Source organism: Eptesicus fuscus, chromosome 25 (genome assembly GCF_027574615.1).
Source record: "Eptesicus fuscus isolate TK198812 chromosome 25, DD_ASM_mEF_20220401, whole genome shotgun sequence".
In the NCBI taxonomy this organism is placed as follows: Eukaryota; Metazoa; Chordata; class Mammalia; order Chiroptera; family Vespertilionidae; genus Eptesicus; species Eptesicus fuscus.
The window spans coordinates 12,465,138-12,484,533 of record NC_072497.1 but is presented as its reverse complement, the minus strand read 5'-3'; positions in this window follow the sequence as shown (position 1 = coordinate 12,484,533).

The following is a 19,396-nucleotide window of genomic DNA, read 5'->3' as shown; positions in this document are numbered from 1 at the left end:
TTGGGATGGCTTAAAAGTTTCAAAAGACAATGCAATTCCAGATGTGTCCACAAGACGGCGACATAATCGCCCAAAACTGGTTTTTTACCAGGTATCGCGGTTAATAATATACATTTTTCCCCCTTGATGGAGTTACAATTAATGAAGTCAAACTTCCCGCAAATGTCCTTTGCTTTGGCACTAAACCCAACATTTGTAGGCGTAAAAATATCTAAAATGTTATCGACTTCAGAAAATTTGACGTGAAGTTTTGGAGCTTGTCGTCAATGCAACCAAATAGTATACATATCAAATCGCATATGTGTCAACATAGGAGTGCTTACCATGTCACCTGCAGGGCTTTCAAAAAGGTTTTGTGTTTTTGTTTTTTGAAAGAAAAATGTGTTATTGATCTCAGAGGGGAAGAGAGAGAAATACCAACGTTGAGAGAAACATCCATCGGCTGCCCCCTGCACGCCCCACTCTGGGCATGGAGCCCACAACCCGGCATGTGCCCCGAACGGGAATGGAACCGCACGACCTCCCGGTTCCGAGGTCGAGGCTCGACCACTGAGCCACACCGGCCGGAGGGCGTGGGTGGTCTTAATGGTCTCCTGTGCAGCCAAAGCTCCGAAGAACAGAGACAAAAGGAACGTTTGCTTGAATATCAGAGGTTCCGGGGCCTGCGGGAGGGACTCGAACCCTCGCCCTCAGCCTGTGAACCGGCAGCCACGGTCAGGCGGCCCCAGGACAGGGTCCTCCAGAGACCCTAGTTCCTCTGCCTCCTGAAGTGCCTCCTCCCAGGCCTCCTGCCCCTGCCCCGCACCTGACAGGCCGGCCCCACCCGCATCCCTGCAAACTGGCACAGCCGCCACTTTTTTTTCTCTCTAAAAGAAAATAGCACATTTTTATTGATTTCAGGGAGGGGGATACACACCCATGGTGAGAATCGGCTGCCTCCTGCACCTCCACACCGGGAATGGAGCCCCTTACCCGGGCATCGGACCAGGAATCAGACCCGAGACCTCCTGGTTCACAGGTCGAAGCTCAACCACTGGGCCTCACTGGCCGGGCGCACCCACGTGTAATCGCTGCGCCCGGGGAAGAAAGGCTCCTTGGCTGTGGGCTGTTAACTCTGTTAACTTAGGGTTCACACCGCATTAACTCAGGGTAAACACCGCATTTGCTCTGAGGGTGTCCTGGGTTTGATCCACCCCTGCGAACGGGTCACCCCAGCTACCGATCTCTTGCGGTTCGGAGGTCCTGGGGGCCTCGGCTTCGTCCCCGGTTCTGGTTACCTTCCGGGGGGGGTGTCTCTGGAGCCTAGGGGGTCCCTGATTCCGTACATGTGTACCCGCTGGTTCAGCAGAGTGTTAAGCACTCGAGTCTGTAAAAGGTTCGAGGAGGAGGACTCGCGAGAGACGAAGACTCAATGCAGAGTGCGCCTCTCACGGGAAGGGGGTGTAAGCCGGGCGGGGGAGGTCTCTGGCCACCTGTGAGGGCATTCCTGGGACCAAGGGCGACATTTGAATCCCGCCAGAGGACTGGGCGGCACAGACGCATCAGCGTGAACTTCCCGATTCTTTTGGCTGTGCAGGAGGACGCCCTGGTTTATAGGAAATGGCCCCTGAAGTATTTGGGAGAAAAAAATTTAAAATATTTGCAGGCGTCACAGGGTATCACACGGGTGATTTCAGATTGCTCGTGAATAGAGATCTCTGTGTATACTTGTCGCTTTTCTGTAGCCTTGCTTTGGGATGGCTTAAAAAAGTTTCAAAAGACAATGCAATTCCAGATGTGTCCACAAGAGGGCGACCTAAGCGCCCAAAACTGGTTTTTTAACAGGCATCTCGGTTATTAATGCGCATTTTTTTGCACTCGGTGGAATTACCGCTAAAGGACTCAAACTTCCCGCAAATGCCCCCCCCTTTTTCTTTCGGCACTAATCTCGACATTTTTAGGCACAAAAAATATCTATAAGGCCTACGCCTTCAGAAAATTTGACATGAAGTTTGGAAGCTTGTTGTCAATACTAAAAAAGAGCAGACACATCAAATCGCATACATATCAACCTATGAGTACTTGCCATTTCGCTAGCTGGGCTTTTAAAAAAGGTTTTGTGTTTATGTTTTTTTAAAATATGTTCTTGATCTCAGAGGGGAAGGGAGAGGGAAAGAGAGAGAAATACCAACGTTGAGAGAAACATCCATCGGCTGCCCCCTGGACGCCCCGCTCTAGGGATCGACCCCCCAACCGGCTTGTGCCCTGACCGGGAATGGAACCGCGGGACCCCCTGGTTCGTAGGTCGAAGCTCGACCACTGAGCCACACCGGCCGGAGGGCGTGGGTGGCTTTAATGGTCTCCTCTGCAGTCAAAGCTCCCAAGATCAAAGACGAAAGGCACGTTGCCTTGAAAATCGGAGGCGAACTGACCAGCCACCGCACTTTCCGGGGCTTCCGGGAGGGCCTCTGCGCTCGAACCCTCGCCCTCAGCCAGTGACCCTGCAGCCACGGTCAGGCGGCCCCAGCACAGGGTCCTCCCGACACAGTAACTTCTCTTCCGACTGAAGGGCCTCTTCCCAGGCCTCCTGCCGCTGCCCCTCACCTGACAGGCCGTCCTGTCCCCACCCGCAGCCCTGCAAGCCGGCACAGCCGCCACCGTTTTCCCCTCTGAAAGAAAATAACACAATTTTATGGATTTCAGGGAGAGGGATACACACCCAGGGTGAGAATCGGCTGCCTCCTGCACCTCCACACCGGGGATGGAGCCCCCAACCCGGGCATCGAACCAGGAATCAGAACCGAGACCTCCTGATTCACAGGTCGAAGCTCAACCACTGAGCCTCCCTGGCCGGGCGCACCCACGTGTAATCGCTGCGCCCTGGGAGGAAAGACGCCTTGGCTGCGGGTTGTTAACTCTGTTAACTTAGGGTTAACACCTCATTAACTCGGGGTTAACACCGCATTTGCTCTGAGGGAGTCCTGGACTTGATCCACCCCTGCTGAGGGGTCACCCCAGGTCCAGATCTCTGGCGGTTCGAGGGTCCCGGGGGCCTTGGCTACGTCGTCCCCCGTTCTGGTCACTTTCCGGGGAGGGGGGCCGTCTCTGGAGCCTGGCAGGTGTCTGATTCCCGACAATTGTATCCGCTGGTTTCACTAGAGTGTTGAAGCGCTTGAGTCTGTAAAAGTTCAAGGACGAGGACTGGCGAGAGATGAAGACTCAATGCCGAGTGCGCCTCTCACGGGAAGGGGGTGAAAGCGGGGGCGGGGTGCCTCTGGCCGCCTGCGAAGCGCATTCCTCAGACAATGGGCGGCATTTGAATTCCCGCCAGAGGACTGGGCGCTAGAGACGCATCGTCTTGAACTTCCCTATTCTGATGGCTGAGCAGGAGGACGCCCTGGTTTATAGGAAATGGCCCCTGAAGTATTGGGGAGAAAGGGAATTAAAATATTTGGAGGCGTCACAGGGTATCACACGGGTGATTTCAGATTGCTCACGAATAGAGATCTCTGTGCTGTACTTGTCGCTTTTCTGTAGCTTTGCTTTGGGATGGCTTCAAAAAGTTTCAAAAGACAATGCAATTCCAGATGTGTCCACAAGACGGCGACATAATCGCCCAAAACTGGTATTTAACCAGGTATCGCGGTTAATAATATCCATTTTTCCCCCTTGATGGAGTTACAATTAATGAAGTCAAACTTCCCGCAAATGTCCTTTGCTTTGGCACTAAACCCAACATTTTTAGGCGTAAAAATATCTGCAATGTTATCGCCTTCAGAAAATTTGACGTGAAGTTTTGGAGCTTGTCGTCAATGCAACCAAATAGTATACATATCAAATCGCATATGTGTCAACATAGGAGTGCTTACCATGTCACCTGCAGGGCTTTCAAAAAGGTTTTGTGTTTTTGTTTTTTGAAAGAAAAATGTGTTATTGATCTCAGAGGGGAAGAGAGAGAAATACCAACGTTGAGAGAAACATCCATCGGCTGCCCCCTGCACGCCCCACTCTGGGCATGGAGCCCACAACCCGGCATGTGCCCCGAACGGGAATGGAACCGCACGACCTCCCGGTTCCGAGGTCGAAGCTCGACCACTGAGCCACACCGGCAGGAGGGCGTGGGTGGTCTTAATGGTCTCCTGTGCAGCCAAAGCTCCGAAGAACAGAGACAAAAGGAACGTTTGCTTGAATATCAGAGGTTCCGGGGCCTGCGGGAGGGACTCGAACCCTCGCCCTCAGCCTGTGAACCGGCAGCCACGGTCAGGCGGCCCCAGGACAGGGTCCTCCAGAGACCCTAGTTCCTCTGCCTCCTGAAGTGCCTCCTCCCAGGCCTCCTGCCCCTGCCCCGCACCTGACAGGCAGGCCCCACCCGCATCCCTGCAAACTGGCACAGCCACCACTTTTTTTTCTCTCTAAAAGAAAATAGCACATTTTTATTGATTTCAGGGAGGGGGATACACACCCACGGTGAGAATCGGCTGCCTCCTGCACCTCCACACCGGGAATGGAGCCCCTTACCCGGGCATCGGACCAGGAATCAGACCCGAGACCTCCTGGTTCACAGGTCGAAGCTCAACCACTGGGCCTCACTGGCCGGGCGCACCCACGTGTAATCGCTGCGCCCGGGGAAGAAAGGCTCCTTGGCTGTGGGCTGTTAACTCTGTTAACTTAGGGTTCACACCGCATTAACTCAGGGTAAACACCGCATTTGCTCTGAGGGTGTCCTGGGTTTGATCCACCCCTGCGAAGGGGTCACCCCAGCTCCCGATCTCTTGCGGTTCGGAGGTCCGGGGGGCCTCGGCTTCGTCCCCGGTTCTGGTTACCTTCCGGGGGGGTGTCTCTGGAGCCTAGGGGGTCCCTGATTCCGTACATGTGTACCCGCTGGTTCAGCAGAGTGTTAAGCACTCGAGTCTGTAAAAGGTTCGAGGAGGAGGACTCGCGAGAGACGAAGACTCAATGCAGAGTGCGCCTCTCACGGGAAGGGGGTGTAAGCCGGGCGGGGGAGGTCTCTGGCCACCTGTGAGGGCATTCCTGGGACCAAGGGCGACATTTGAATCCCGCCAGAGGACTGGGCGGCACAGACGCATCAGCGTGAACTTCCCGATTCTTTTGGCTGTGCAGGAGGACGCCCTGGTTTATAGGAAATGGCCCCTGAAGTATTTGGGAGAAAAAAATTTAAAATATTTGCAGGCGTCACAGGGTATCACACGGGTGATTTCAGATTGCTCACGAATAGAGATCTCTGTGTATACTTGTCGCTTTTCTGTAGCCTTGCTTTGGGATGGCTTAAAAAAGTTTCAAAAGACAATGCAATTCCAGATGTGTCCACAAGAGGGCGACCTAAGCGCCCAAAACTGGTTTTTTAACAGGCATCTCGGTTATTAATGCGCATTTTTTTGCACTCGGTGGAATTACCGCTAAAGGACTCAAACTTCCCGCAAATGCCCCCCCTTTTTCTTTCGGCACTAATCTCGACATTTTTAGGCGTAAAAATATCTATAAGGCCTACGCCTTCAGAAAATTGGACATGAAGTTTGGAAGCTTGTTGTCAATACTAAAAAAGAGCAGACACATCAAATCGCATACATATCAACCTATGAGTACTTGCCATTTCGCTAGCTGGGCTTTTAAAAAAGGTTTTGTGTTTATGTTTTTTTAAAATATGTTCTTGATCTCAGAGGGGAAGGGAGAGGGAAAGAGAGAGAAATACCAACGTTGAGAGAAACATCCATCGGCTGCCCCCTGGACGCCCCGCTCTAGGGATCGACCCCCCAACCGGCTTGTGCCCTGACCGGGAATGGAAGCGCGGGACCCCCTGGTTCGTAGGTCGAAGCTCGACCACTGACCCACACCGGCCGGAGGGCGTGGGTGGCTTTAATGGTCTCCTCTGCAGTCAAAGCTCCCAAGATCAAAGACGAAAGGCACGTTGCCTTGAAAATCGGAGGCGAACTGACCAGCCACCGCACTTTCCGGGGCTTCCGGGAGGGCCTCTGCGCTCGAACCCTCGCCCTCAGCCAGTGACCCTGCAGCCACGGTCAGGCGGCCCCAGCACAGGGTCCTCCCGACACAGTAACTTCTCTTCCGACTGAAGGGCCTCTTCCCAGGCCTCCTGCCGCTGCCCCTCACCTGACAGGCCGTCCTGTCCCCACCCGCAGCCCTGCAAGCCGGCACAGCCGCCACCGTTTTCCCCTCTGAAAGAAAATAACACAATTTTATGGATTTCGGGGAGAGGGATACACACCCAGGGTGAGAATCGGCTGCCTCCTGCACCTCCACACCGGGGATGGAGCCCCCAACCCGGGCATCGAACCAGGAATCAGAACCGAGACCTCCTGATTCACAGGTCGAAGCTCAACCACTGAGCCTCCCTGGCCGGGCGCACCCACGTGTAATCGCTGCGCCCTGGGAGGAAAGACGCCTTGGCTGCGGGTTGTTAACTCTGTTAACTTAGGGTTAACACCTCATTAACTCAGGGTTAACACCGCATTTGCTCTGAGGGAGTCCTGGACTTGATCCACCCCTGCTGAGGGGTCACCCCAGGTCCAGATCTCTGGCGGTTCGAGGGTCCCGGGGGCCTTGGCTACGTCGTCCCCCGTTCTGGTCACTTTCCGGGGAGGGGGGCCGTCTCTGGAGCCTGGCAGGTGTCCGATTCCCGACAATTGTATCCGCTGGTTTCACTAGAGTGTTGAAGCGCTTGAGTCTGTAAAAGTTCAAGGACGAGGACTGGCGAGAGATGAAGACTCAATGCAGAGTGCGCCTCTCACGGGAAGGGGGTGAAAGCGGGGGCGGGGTGCCTCTGGCCGCCTGCGAAGCGCATTCCTCAGACAATGGGCGGCATTTGAATTCCCGCCAGAGGACTGGGCGCTAGAGACGCATCGTCTTGAACTTCCCTATTCTGATGGCTGAGCAGGAGGACGCCCTGGTTTATAGGAAATGGCCCCTGAAGTATTGGGGAGAAAGGGAATTAAAATATTTGGAGGCGTCACAGGGTATCACTCGGGTGATTTCAGATTGCTCACGAATAGAGATCTCTGTGCTGTACTTGTCGCTTTTCTGTAGCTTTGCTTTGGGATGGCTTAAAAAGTTTCAAAAGACAATGCAATTCCAGATGTGTCCACAAGACGGCGACATAATCGCCCAAAACTGGTTTTTTTACCAGGTATCGCGGATAATAATATCCATTTTCACCCCTTGATGGAGTTACAATTAATGAAGTCAAACTTCCCGCAAATGTCCTTTTCTTTAGCACTAAACCCAACATTCCTAGGCGTAAAAATATGTACAATGTTATCGCCTTCAGAAAATTTGACGTGAAGTTTTGGAGCTTGTCGTCAATGCAACCAAATAGTATACATATCAAATCGCATATGTGTCAACATAGGAGCGCTTACCATGTCACCTGCAGGGCTTTCAAAAAGGTTTTGTGTTTTTGTTTTTTGAAAGAAAAATGTGTTATTGATCTCAGAGGGGAAGAGAGAGAAATACCAATGATGAGAGAAACGTCCATCGGCTGCCCCCTGCACGCCCCACTCTGGGCATGGAGCCCACAACCCGGCATGTGCCCCGAACGGGAATGGAACCGCACGACCTCCCGGTTCCGAGGTCGAAGCTCGACCACTGAGCCACACCGGCAGGAGGGCGTGGGTGGTCTTAATGGTCTCCTGTGCAGCCAAAGCTCCGAAGAACAGAGACAAAAGGAACGTTTGCTTGAATATCAGAGGTTCCGGGGCCTGCGGGAGGGACTCGAACCCTCGCCCTCAGCCTGTGAACCGGCAGCCACGGTCAGGCGGCCCCAGGACAGGGTCCTCCAGAGACCCTAGTTCCTCTGCCTCCTGAAGTGCCTCCTCCCAGGCCTCCTGCCCCTGCCCCGCACCTGACAGGCAGGCCCCACCCGCATCCCTGCAAACTGGCACCGCCGCCACTTTTTTGTCCTCTCTCAAAGAAAATAGCACATTTTTATTGATTTCAGGGAGGGGGATACACACCCACGGTGAGAATCGGCTGCCTCCTGCACCTCCACACCGGGAATGGAGCCCCTTACCCGGGCATCGGACCAGGAATCAGACCCGAGACCTCCTGGTTCACAGGTCGAAGCTCAACCACTGGGCCTCACCGGCCGGGCGCACCCACGTGTAATCGCTGCGCCCGGGGAAGAAAGGCTCCTTGGCTGTGGGCTGTTAACTCTGTTAACTTAGGGTTCACACCGCATTAACTCAGGGTAAACACCGCGTTTGCTCTGAGGGTGTCCTGGGTTTGATCCACCCCTGCGAAGGGGTCACCCCAGCTCCCGATCTCTTGCGGTTCGGAGGTCCGGGGGTCCTCGGCTTCGTCCCCGGTTCTGGTTACCTTCCGGGGGGGTGTCTCTGGAGCCTAGAGGGTCCCTGATTCCGTACATGTGTACCCGCTGGTTCAGCAGAGTGTTAAGCACTCGAGTCTGTAAAAGGTTCGAGGAGGAGGACTCGCCAGAGACGAAGACTCAATGCAGAGTGCGCCTCTCACGGGAATGGGGTGTAAGCCGGGCGGGGGAGGTCTCTGGCCACCTGTGAGGGCATTCCTGGGACCAAGGGCGACATTTGAATCCCGCCAGAGGACTGGGCGGCACAGACGCATCAGCGTGAACTTCCCGATTCTTATGGCTGTGCAGGAGGACGCCCTGGTTTTTAGGAAATGGCCCCTGAAGTATTTGGGAGAAAAAAATTTAAAATATTTGCAGGCGTCACAGGGTATCACACGGGTGATTTCAGATTGCTCGTGAATAGAGATCTCTGTGTATACTTGTCGCTTTTCTGTAGCTTTGCTTTGGGATGGCTTAAAAAAGTTTCAAAAGACAATGCAATTCCACATGTGTCCACAAGACGGCGACCTAAGCGCCCAAAACTGGTTTTTTACCAGGCATCGCGGTTATTAATGCGCATTTGTTTGCACTCGGTGGAATTACCGCTAAAGGACTCAAACTTCCCGCAAATGCCCCCCCCTTTTTCTTTCGGCACTAATCTCGACATTTTTAGGCACAAAAAATATCTATAAGGCCTACGCCTTCAGAAAATTTGACATGAAGTTTGGAAGCTTGTTGTCAATACTAAAAAAGAGCAGACACATCAAATCGCATACATATCAACCTATGAGTACTTGCCATTTCGCTAGCTGGGCTTTTAAAAAAGGTTTTGTGTTTATGTTTTTTTAAAATATGTTCTTGATCTCAGAGGGGAAGGGAGAGGGAAAGAGAGAGAAATACCAACGTTGAGAGAAACATCCATCGGCTGCCCCCTGGACGCCCCGCTCTAGGGATCGACCCCCCAACCGGCTTGTGCCCTGACCGGGAATGGAACCGCGGGACCCCCTGGTTCGTAGGTCGAAGCTGGACCACTGAGCCACACCGGCCGGAGGGCGTGGGTGGTTTTAATGGTCTCCTCTGCAGTCAAAGCTCCCAAGATCAAAGACGAAAGGCACGTTGCCTTGAAAATCGGAGGCGAACTGACCAGCCACCGCACTTTCCGGGGCTTCCGGGAGGGCCTCTGCGCTCGAACCCTCGCCCTCAGCCAGTGACCCTGCAGCCACGGTCAGGCGGCCCCAGCACAGGGTCCTCCCGACACAGTAACTTCTCTTCCGACTGAAGGGCCTCTTCCCAGGCCTCCTGCCGCTGCCCCTCACCTGACAGGCCGTCCTGTCCCCACCCGCAGCCCTGCAAGCCGGCACAGCCGCCACCGTTTTCCCCTCTGAAAGAAAATAACACAATTTTATGGATTTCGGGGAGAGGGATACACACCCAGGGTGAGAATCGGCTGCCTCCTGCACCTCCACACCGGGGATGGAGCCCCCAACCCGGGCATCGAACCAGGAATCAGAACCGAGACCTCCTGATTCACAGGTCGAAGCTCAACCACTGAGCCTCCCTGGCCGGGCGCACCCACGTGTAATCGCTGCGCCCTGGGAGGAAAGACGCCTTGGCTGCGGGTTGTTAACTCTGTTAACTTAGGGTTAACACCTCATTAACTCAGGGTTAACACCGCATTTGCTCTGAGGGAGTCCTGGACTTGATCCACCCCTGCTGAGGGGTCACCCCAGGTCCAGATCTCTGGCGGTTCGAGGGTCCCGGGGGCCTTGGCTACGTCGTCCCCCGTTCTGGTCACTTTCCGGGGAGGGGGGCCGTCTCTGGAGCCTGGCAGGTGTCTGATTCCCGACAATTGTATCCGCTGGTTTCACTAGAGTGTTGAAGCGCTTGAGTCTGTAAAAGTTCAAGGACGAGGACTGGCGAGAGATGAAGACTCAATGCAGAGTGCGCCTCTCACGGGAAGGGGGTGAAAGCGGGGGCGGGGTGCCTCTGGCCGCCTGCGAAGCGCATTCCTCAGACAATGGGCTGCATTTGAATTCCCGCCAGAGGACTGGGCGCTAGAGACGCATCGTCTTGAACTTCCCTATTCTGATGGCTGAGCAGGAGGACGCCCTGGTTTATAGGAAATGGCCCCTGAAGTATTGGGGAGAAAGGGAATTAAAATATTTGGAGGCGTCACAGGGTATCACTCGGGTGATTTCAGATTGCTCACGAATAGAGATCTCTGTGCTGTACTTGTCGCTTTTCTGTAGCTTTGCTTTGGGATGGCTTAAAAAAGTTTCAAAAGACAATGCAATTCCAGATGTGTCCACAAGACGGCGACATAATCGCCCAAAACTGGTTTTTTACCAGGTATCGCGGTTAATAATATCCATTTTTCCCCCTTGATGGAGTTACAATTAATGAAGTCAAACATCCCGCAAATGTCCTATTCTTTGGCACTAAACCCAACATTTTTAGGCGTAAAAATATCTACAATGTTATCGCCTTCAGAAAATTTGACGTGAAGTTTTGGAGCTTGTCGTCAATGCAACCAAATAGTATACATATCAAATCGCATATGTGTCAACATAGGAGTGCTTACCATGTCACCTGCAGGGCTTTCAAAAAGGTTTTGTGTTTTTGTTTTTTGAAAGAAAAATGTGTTATTGATCTCAGAGGGGAAGAGAGAGAAATACCAATGATGAGAGAAACGTCCATCGGCTGCCCCCTGCACGCCCCACTCTGGGCATGGAGCCCACAACCCGGCATGTGCCCCGAACGGGAATGGAACCGCACGACCTCCCGGTTCCGAGGTCGAGGCTCGACCACTGAGCCACACCGGCAGGAGGGCGTGGGTGGTCTTAATGGTCTCCTGTGCAGCCAAAGCTCCGAAGAACAGAGACAAAAGGAACGTTTGCTTGAATATCAGAGGTTCCGGGGCCTGCGGGAGGGACTCGAACCCTCGCCCTCAGCCTGTGAACCGGCAGCCACGGTCAGGCGGCCCCAGGACAGGGTCCTCCAGAGACCCTAGTTCCTCTGCCTCCTGAAGTGCCTCCTCCCAGGCCTCCTGCCCCTGCCCCGCACCTGACAGGCAGGCCCCACCCGCATCCCTGCAAACTGGCACAGCCGCCACTTTTTTTTCTCTCTAAAAGAAAATAGCACATTTTTATTGATTTCAGGGAGGGGGATACACACCCACGGTGAGAATCGGCTGCCTCCTGCACCTCCACACCGGGAATGGAGCCCCTTACCCGGGCATCGGACCAGGAATCAGACCCGAGACCTCCTGGTTCACAGGTCGAAGCTCAACCACTGGGCCTCACTGGCCGGGCGCACCCACGTGTAATCGCTGCGCCCGGGGAAGAAAGGCTCCTTGGCTGTGGGCTGTTAACTCTGTTAACTTAGGGTTCACACCGCATTAACTCAGGGTAAACACCGCGTTTGCTCTGAGGGTGTCCTGGGTTTGATCCACCCCTGCGAAGGGGTCACCCCAGCTCCCGATCTCTTGCGGTTCGGAGGTCCTGGGGGCCTCGGCTTCGTCCCCGGTTCTGGTTACTTTCCGGGGGGTGTCTCTGGAGCCTAGAGGGTCCCTGATTCCGGACATGTGTACCCGCTGGTTCAGCAGAGTGTTAAGCACTCGAGTCTGTAAAAGGTTCGAGGAGGAGGACTCGCGAGAGACGAAGACTCAATGCAGAGTGCGCCTCTCACGGGAAGGGGGTGTAAGCCGGGCGGGGGGCGGGGGTCTCTGGCCACCTGTGAGGGCATTCCTGGGACCAAGGGCGACATTTGAATCCCGCCAGAGGACTGGGCGGCACAGACGCATCAGCGTGAACTTCCCGATTCTTTTGGCTGTGCAGGAGGACGCCCTGGTTTATAGGAAATGGCCCCTGAAGTATTTGGGAGAAAAAAATTTAAAATATTTGCAGGCGTCACAGGGTATCACACGGGTGATTTCAGATTGCTCACGAATAGAGATCTCTGTGTATACTTGTCGCTTTTCTGTAGCTTTGCTTTGGGATGGCTTAAAAAAGTTTCAAAAGACAATGCAATTCCAGATGTGTCCACAAGACGGCGACCTAAGCGCCCAAAACTGGTTTTTTACCAGGCATCTCGGTTATTAATGCGCATTTTTTTGCACTCGGTGGAATTACCGCTAAAGGACTCAAACTTCCCGCAAATGCCCCCCTTTTTTTGGGCACTAATCTCGACATTTTTAGGCGTAAAAATATCTATAAGGCCTACGCCTTCAGAAAATTTGACATGAAGTTTGGAAGCTTGTTGTCAATACTAAAAAAGAGCAGACACATCAAATCGCATACATATCAACCTATGAGTACTTGCCATTTCGCTAGCTGGGCTTTTAAAAAAGGTTTTGTGTTTATGTTTTTTTAAAATATGTTCTTGATCTCAGAGGGGAAGGGAGAGGGAAAGAGAGAGAAATACCAACGTTGAGAGAAACATCCATCGGCTGCCCCCTGGACGCCCCGCTCTAGGGATCGACCCCCCAACCGGCTTGTGCCCTGACCGGGAATGGAACCGCGGGACCCCCTGGTTCGTAGGTCGAAGCTGGACCACTGAGCCACACCGGCCGGAGGGCGTGGGTGGTTTTAATGGTCTCCTCTGCAGTCAAAGCTCCCAAGATCAAAGACGAAAGGCACGTTGCCTTGAAAATCGGAGGCGAACTGACCAGCCACCGCACTTTCCGGGGCTTCCGGGAGGGCCTCTGCGCTCGAACCCTCGCCCTCAGCCAGTGACCCTGCAGCCACGGTCAGGCGGCCCCAGCACAGGGTCCTCCCGACACAGTAACTTCTCTTCCGACTGAAGGGCCTCTTCCCAGGCCTCCTGCCGCTGCCCCTCACCTGACAGGCCGTCCTGTCCCCACCCGCAGCCCTGCAAGCCGGCACAGCCGCCACCGTTTTCCCCTCTGAAAGAAAATAACACAATTTTATGGATTTCAGGGAGAGGGATACACACCCAGGGTGAGAATCGGCTGCCTCCTGCACCTCCACACCGGGGATGGAGCCCCCAACCCGGGCATCGAACCAGGAATCAGAACCGAGACCTCCTGATTCACAGGTCGAAGCTCAACCACTGAGCCTCCCTGGCCGGGCGCACCCACGTGTAATCGCTGCGCCCTGGGAGGAAAGACGCCTTGGCTGCGGGTTGTTAACTCTGTTAACTTAGGGTTAACACCTCATTAACTCAGGGTTAACACCGCATTTGCTCTGAGGGAGTCCTGGACTTGATCCACCCCTGCTGAGGGGTCACCCCAGGTCCAGATCTCTGGCGGTTCGAGGGTCCCGGGGGCCTTGGCTACGTCGTCCCCCGTTCTGGTCACTTTCCGGGGAGGGGGGCCGTCTCTGGAGCCTGGCAGGTGTCCGATTCCCGACAATTGTATCCGCTGGTTTCACTAGAGTGTTGAAGCGCTTGAGTCTGTAAAAGTTCAAGGACGAGGACTGGCGAGAGATGAAGACTCAATGCAGAGTGCGCCTCTCACGGGAAGGGGGTGAAAGCGGGGGCGGGGTGCCTCTGGCCGCCTGCGAAGCGCATTCCTCAGACAATGGGCGGCATTTGAATTCCCGCCAGAGGACTGGGCGCTAGAGACGCATCGTCTTGAACTTCCCTATTCTGATGGCTGAGCAGGAGGACGCCCTGGTTTATAGGAAATGGCCCCTGAAGTATTGGGGAGAAAGGGAATTAAAATATTTGGAGGCGTCACAGGGTATCACTCGGGTGATTTCAGATTGCTCACGAATAGAGATCTCTGTGCTGTACTTGTCGCTTTTCTGTAGCTTTGCTTTGGGATGGCTTAAAAAAGTTTCAAAAGACAATGCAATTCCAGATGTGTCCACAAGACGGCGACATAATCGCCCAAAACTGGTTTTTTACCAGGTATCGCGGATAATAATATCCATTTTCACCCCTTGATGGAGTTACAATTAATGAAGTCAAACTTCCCGCAAATGTCCTTTTCTTTAGCACTAAACCCAACATTCCTAGGCGTAAAAATATGTACAATGTTATCGCCTTCAGAAAATTTGACGTGAAGTTTTGGAGCTTGTCGTCAATGCAACCAAATAGTATACATATCAAATCGCATATGTGTCAACATAGGAGCGCTTACCATGTCACCTGCAGGGCTTTCAAAAAGGTTTTGTGTTTTTGTTTTTTGAAAGAAAAATGTGTTATTGATCTCAGAGGGGAAGAGAGAGAAATACCAACGTTGAGAGAAACATCCATCGGCTGCCCCCTGCACGCCCCACTCTGGGCATGGAGCCCACAACCCGGCATGTGCCCCGAACGGGAATGGAACCGCACGACCTCCCGGTTCCGAGGTCGAAGCTCGACCACTGAGCCACACCGGCAGGAGGGCGTGGGTGGTCTTAATGGTCTCCTGTGCAGCCAAAGCTCCGAAGAACAGAGACAAAAGGAACGTTTGCTTGAATATCAGAGGTTCCGGGGCCTGCGGGAGGGACTCGAACCCTCGCCCTCAGCCTGTGAACCGGCAGCCACGGTCAGGCGGCCCCAGGACAGGGTCCTCCAGAGACCCTAGTTCCTCTGCCTCCTGAAGTGCCTCCTCCCAGGCCTCCTGCCCCTGCCCCGCACCTGACAGGCAGGCCCCACCCGCATCCCTGCAAACTGGCACAGCCGCCACTTTTTTTTCTCTCTAAAAGAAAATAGCACATTTTTATTGATTTCAGGGAGGGGGATACACACCCACGGTGAGAATCGGCTGCCTCCTGCACCTCCACACCGGGAATGGAGCCCCTTACCCGGGCATCGGACCAGGAATCAGACCCGAGACCTCCTGGTTCACAGGTCGAAGCTCAACCACTGGGCCTCACTGGCCGGGCGCACCCACGTGTAATCGCTGCGCCCGGGGAAGAAAGGCTCCTTGGCTGTGGGCTGTTAACTCTGTTAACTTAGGGTTCACACCGCATTAACTCAGGGTAAACACCGCATTTGCTCTGAGGGTGTCCTGGGTTTGATCCACCCCTGCGGAGGGGTCACCCCAGCTACCGATCTCTTGCGGTTCGGAGGTCCTGGGGGCCTCGGCTTCGTCCCCGGTTCTGGTTACCTTCCGGGGGGGTGTCTCTGGAGCCTAGGGGGTCCCTGATTCCGTACATGTGTACCCGCTGGTTCAGCAGAGTGTTAAGCACTCGAGTCTGTAAAAGGTTCGAGGAGGAGGACTCGCGAGAGACGAAGACTCAATGCAGAGTGCGCCTCTCACGGGAAGGGGGTGTAAGCCGGGCGGGGGAGGTCTCTGGCCACCTGTGAGGGCATTCCTGGGACCAAGGGCGACATTTGAATCCCGCCAGAGGACTGGGCGGCACAGACGCATCAGCGTGAACTTCCCGATTCTTTTGGCTGTGCAGGAGGACGCCCTGGTTTATAGGAAATGGCCCCTGAAGTATTTGGGAGAAAAAAATTTAAAATATTTGCAGGCGTCACAGGGTATCACACGGGTGATTTCAGATTGCTCACGAATAGAGATCTCTGTGTATACTTGTCGCTTTTCTGTAGCCTTGCTTTGGGATGGCTTAAAAAAGTTTCAAAAGACAATGCAATTCCAGATGTGTCCACAAGAGGGCGACCTAAGCGCCCAAAACTGGTTTTTTACCAGGCATCGCGGTTATTAATGCGCATTTTTTTGCACTCGGTGGAATTACCGCTAAAGGACTCAAACTTCTCGCAAATGCCCCCTTTTTTTTGGCACTAATCTCGACATTTTTAGGCGTAAAAATATCTATAAGGCCTACGCCTTCAGAAAATTGGACATGAAGTTTGGAAGCTTGTTGTCAATACTAAAAAAGAGCAGACACATCAAATCGCATACATATCAACCTATGAGTACTTGCCATTTCGCTAGCTGGGCTTTTAAAAAAGGTTTTGTGTTTATGTTTTTTTAAAATATGTTCTTGATCTCAGAGGGGAAGGGAGAGGGAAAGAGAGAGAAATACCAACGTTGAGAGAAACATCCATCGGCTGCCCCCTGGACGCCCCGCTCTAGGGATCGACCCCCCAACCGGCTTGTGCCCTGACCGGGAATGGAAGCGCGGGACCCCCTGGTTCGTAGGTCCAAGCTCGACCACTGAGCCACACCGGCCGGAGGGCGTGGGTGGCTTTAATGGTCTCCTCTGCAGTCAAAGCTCCCAAGATCAAAGACGAAAGGCACGTTGCCTTGAAAATCGGAGGCGAACTGACCAGCCACCGCACTTTCCGGGGCTTCCGGGAGGGCCTCTGCGCTCGAACCCTCGCCCTCAGCCAGTGACCCTGCAGCCACGGTCAGGCGGCCCCAGCACAGGGTCCTCCCGACACAGTAACTTCTCTTCCGACTGAAGGGCCTCTTCCCAGGCCTCCTGCCGCTGCCCCTCACCTGACAGGCCGTCCTGTCCCCACCCGCAGCCCTGCAAGCCGGCACAGCCGCCACCGTTTTCCCCTCTGAAAGAAAATAACACAATTTTATGGATTTCGGGGAGAGGGATACACACCCAGGGTGAGAATCGGCTGCCTCCTGCACCTCCACACCGGGGATGGAGCCCCCAACCCGGGCATCGAACCAGGAATCAGAACCGAGACCTCCTGATTCACAGGTCGAAGCTCAACCACTGAGCCTCCCTGGCCGGGCGCACCCACGTGTAATCGCTGCGCCCTGGGAGGAAAGACGCCTTGGCTGCGGGTTGTTAACTCTGTTAACTTAGGGTTAACACCTCATTAACTCAGGGTTAACACCGCATTTGCTCTGAGGGAGTCCTGGACTTGATCCACCCCTGCTGAGGGGTCACCCCAGGTCCAGATCTCTGGCGGTTCGAGGGTCCCGGGGGCCTTGGCTACGTCGTCCCCCGTTCTGGTCACTTTCCGGGGAGGGGGGCCGTCTCTGGAGCCTGGCAGGTGTCTGATTCCCGACAATTGTATCCGCTGGTTTCACTAGAGTGTTGAAGCGCTTGAGTCTGTAAAAGTTCAAGGAGGAGGACTGGCGAGAGATGAAGACTCAATGCAGAGTGCGCCTCTCACGGGAAGGGGGTGAAAGCGGGGGCGGGGTGCCTCTGGCCGCCTGCGAAGCGCATTCCTCAGACAATGGGCGGCATTTGAATTCCCGCCAGAGGACTGGGCGTTAGAGACGCATCGTCTTGAACTTCCCTATTCTGATGGCTGAGCAGGAGGACGCCCTGGTTTATAGGAAATGGCCCCTGAAGTATTGGGGAGAAAAGGAAATAAAATATTTGGAGGCGTCACAGGGTATCACTCGGGTGATTTCAGATTGCTCACGAATAGAGATCTCTGTGCTGTACTTGTCGCTTTTCTGTAGCTTTGCTTTGGGATGGCTTAAAAGTTTCAAAAGACAATGCAATTCCAGATGTGTCCACAAGACGGCGACATAATCGCCCAAAACTGGTTTTTTACCAGGTATCGCGGTTAATAATATCCATTTTTCCCCCTTGATGGAGTTACAATTAATGAAGTCAAACTTCCCGCAAATGTCCTTTGCTTTGGCACTAAACCCAACATTTGTAGGCGTAAAAATATCTAAAATGTTATCGCCTTCAGAAAATTTGACGTGAAGTTTTGGAGCTTGTCGTCAATGCAACCAAATAGTATACATATCAAATCGCATATGTGTCAACATAGGAGTGCTTACCGTGTCACCTGCAGGGCTTTCAAAAAGGTTTTGTGTTTTTGTTTTTTGAAAGAAAAATGTGTTATTGATCTCAGAGGGGAAGAGAGAGAAATACCAATGATGAGAGAAACATCCATCGGCTGCCCCCTGCACGCCCCACTCTGGGCATGGAGCCCACAACCCGGCATGTGCCCCGAACGGGAATGGAACCGCACGACCTCCCGGTTCCGAGGTCGAAGCTCGACCACTGAGCCACACCGGCCGGAGGGCGTGGGTGGTCTTAATGGTCTCCTGTGCAGCCAAAGCTCCGAAGAACAGAGACAAAAGGAACGTTTGCTTGAATATCAGAGGTTCCGGGGCCTGCGGGAGGGACTCGAACCCTCGCCCTCAGCCTGTGAACCGGCAGCCACGGTCAGGCGGCCCCAGGACAGGGTCCTCCAGAGACCCTAGTTCCTCTGCCTCCTGAAGTGCCTCCTCCCAGGCCTCCGGCCGCTGCCCCGCACCTGACAGGCCGGCCCCACCCGCATCCCTGCAAACTGGCACAGCCGCCACTTTTTTTTCTCTCTAGAAGAAAATAGCACATTTTTCTTGATTTCAGGGAGGGGGATACACACCCACGGTGAGAATCGGCTGCCTCCTGCACCTCCACACCGGGAATGGAGCCCCTTACCCGGGCATCGGACCAGGAATCAGACCCGAGACCTCCTGGTTCACAGGTCGAAGCTCAACCACTGGGCCTCACCGGCCGGGCGCACCCACGTGTAATCGCTGCGCCCGGGGAAGAAAGGCTCCTTGGCTGTGGGCTGTTAACTCTGTTAACTTAGGGTTCACACCGCATTAACTCAGGGTAAACACCGCATTTGCTCTGAGGGTGTCCTGGGTTTGATCCACCCCTGCGAAGGGGTCACCCCAGCTCCCGATCTCTTGCGGTTCGGAGGTCCGGGGGTCCTCGGCTTCGTCCCCGGTTCTGGTTACCTTCCGGGGGGGGTGTCTCTGGAGCCTAGGGGGTCCCTGATTCCGGACATTTGTACCCGCTGGTTCAGCAGAGTGTTAAGCACTCGAGTCTGTAAAAGGTTCGAGGAGGAGGACTCGCCAGAGACGAAGACTCAATGCAGCGTGCGCCTCTCACGGGAAGGGCGTGTAAGCACGGTGACAATCGGCTGCCTCCTGCACCTCCACGCCGGGAATGGAGCCCCTTACGCGGGCATCGGACCAGGAATCAGACCCGAGACCTCCTGGTTCACAGGTCGAAGCTCAACCACTGGGCCTCACTGGCCGGGCGCACCCACGTGTAATCGCTGCGCCCGGGGAAGAAAGGCTCCTTGGCTGTGGGTTGTTAACTCTGTTAACTTAGTGTTCACACCGCATTAAGTCAGGGTAAACACCGCATTTGCTCTGAGGGTGTCCTGGGTTTGATCCACCCCTGCGAACGGGTCACCCCAGCTACCGATCTCTTGCGGTTCGGAGGTCCTGGGGGCCTCGGC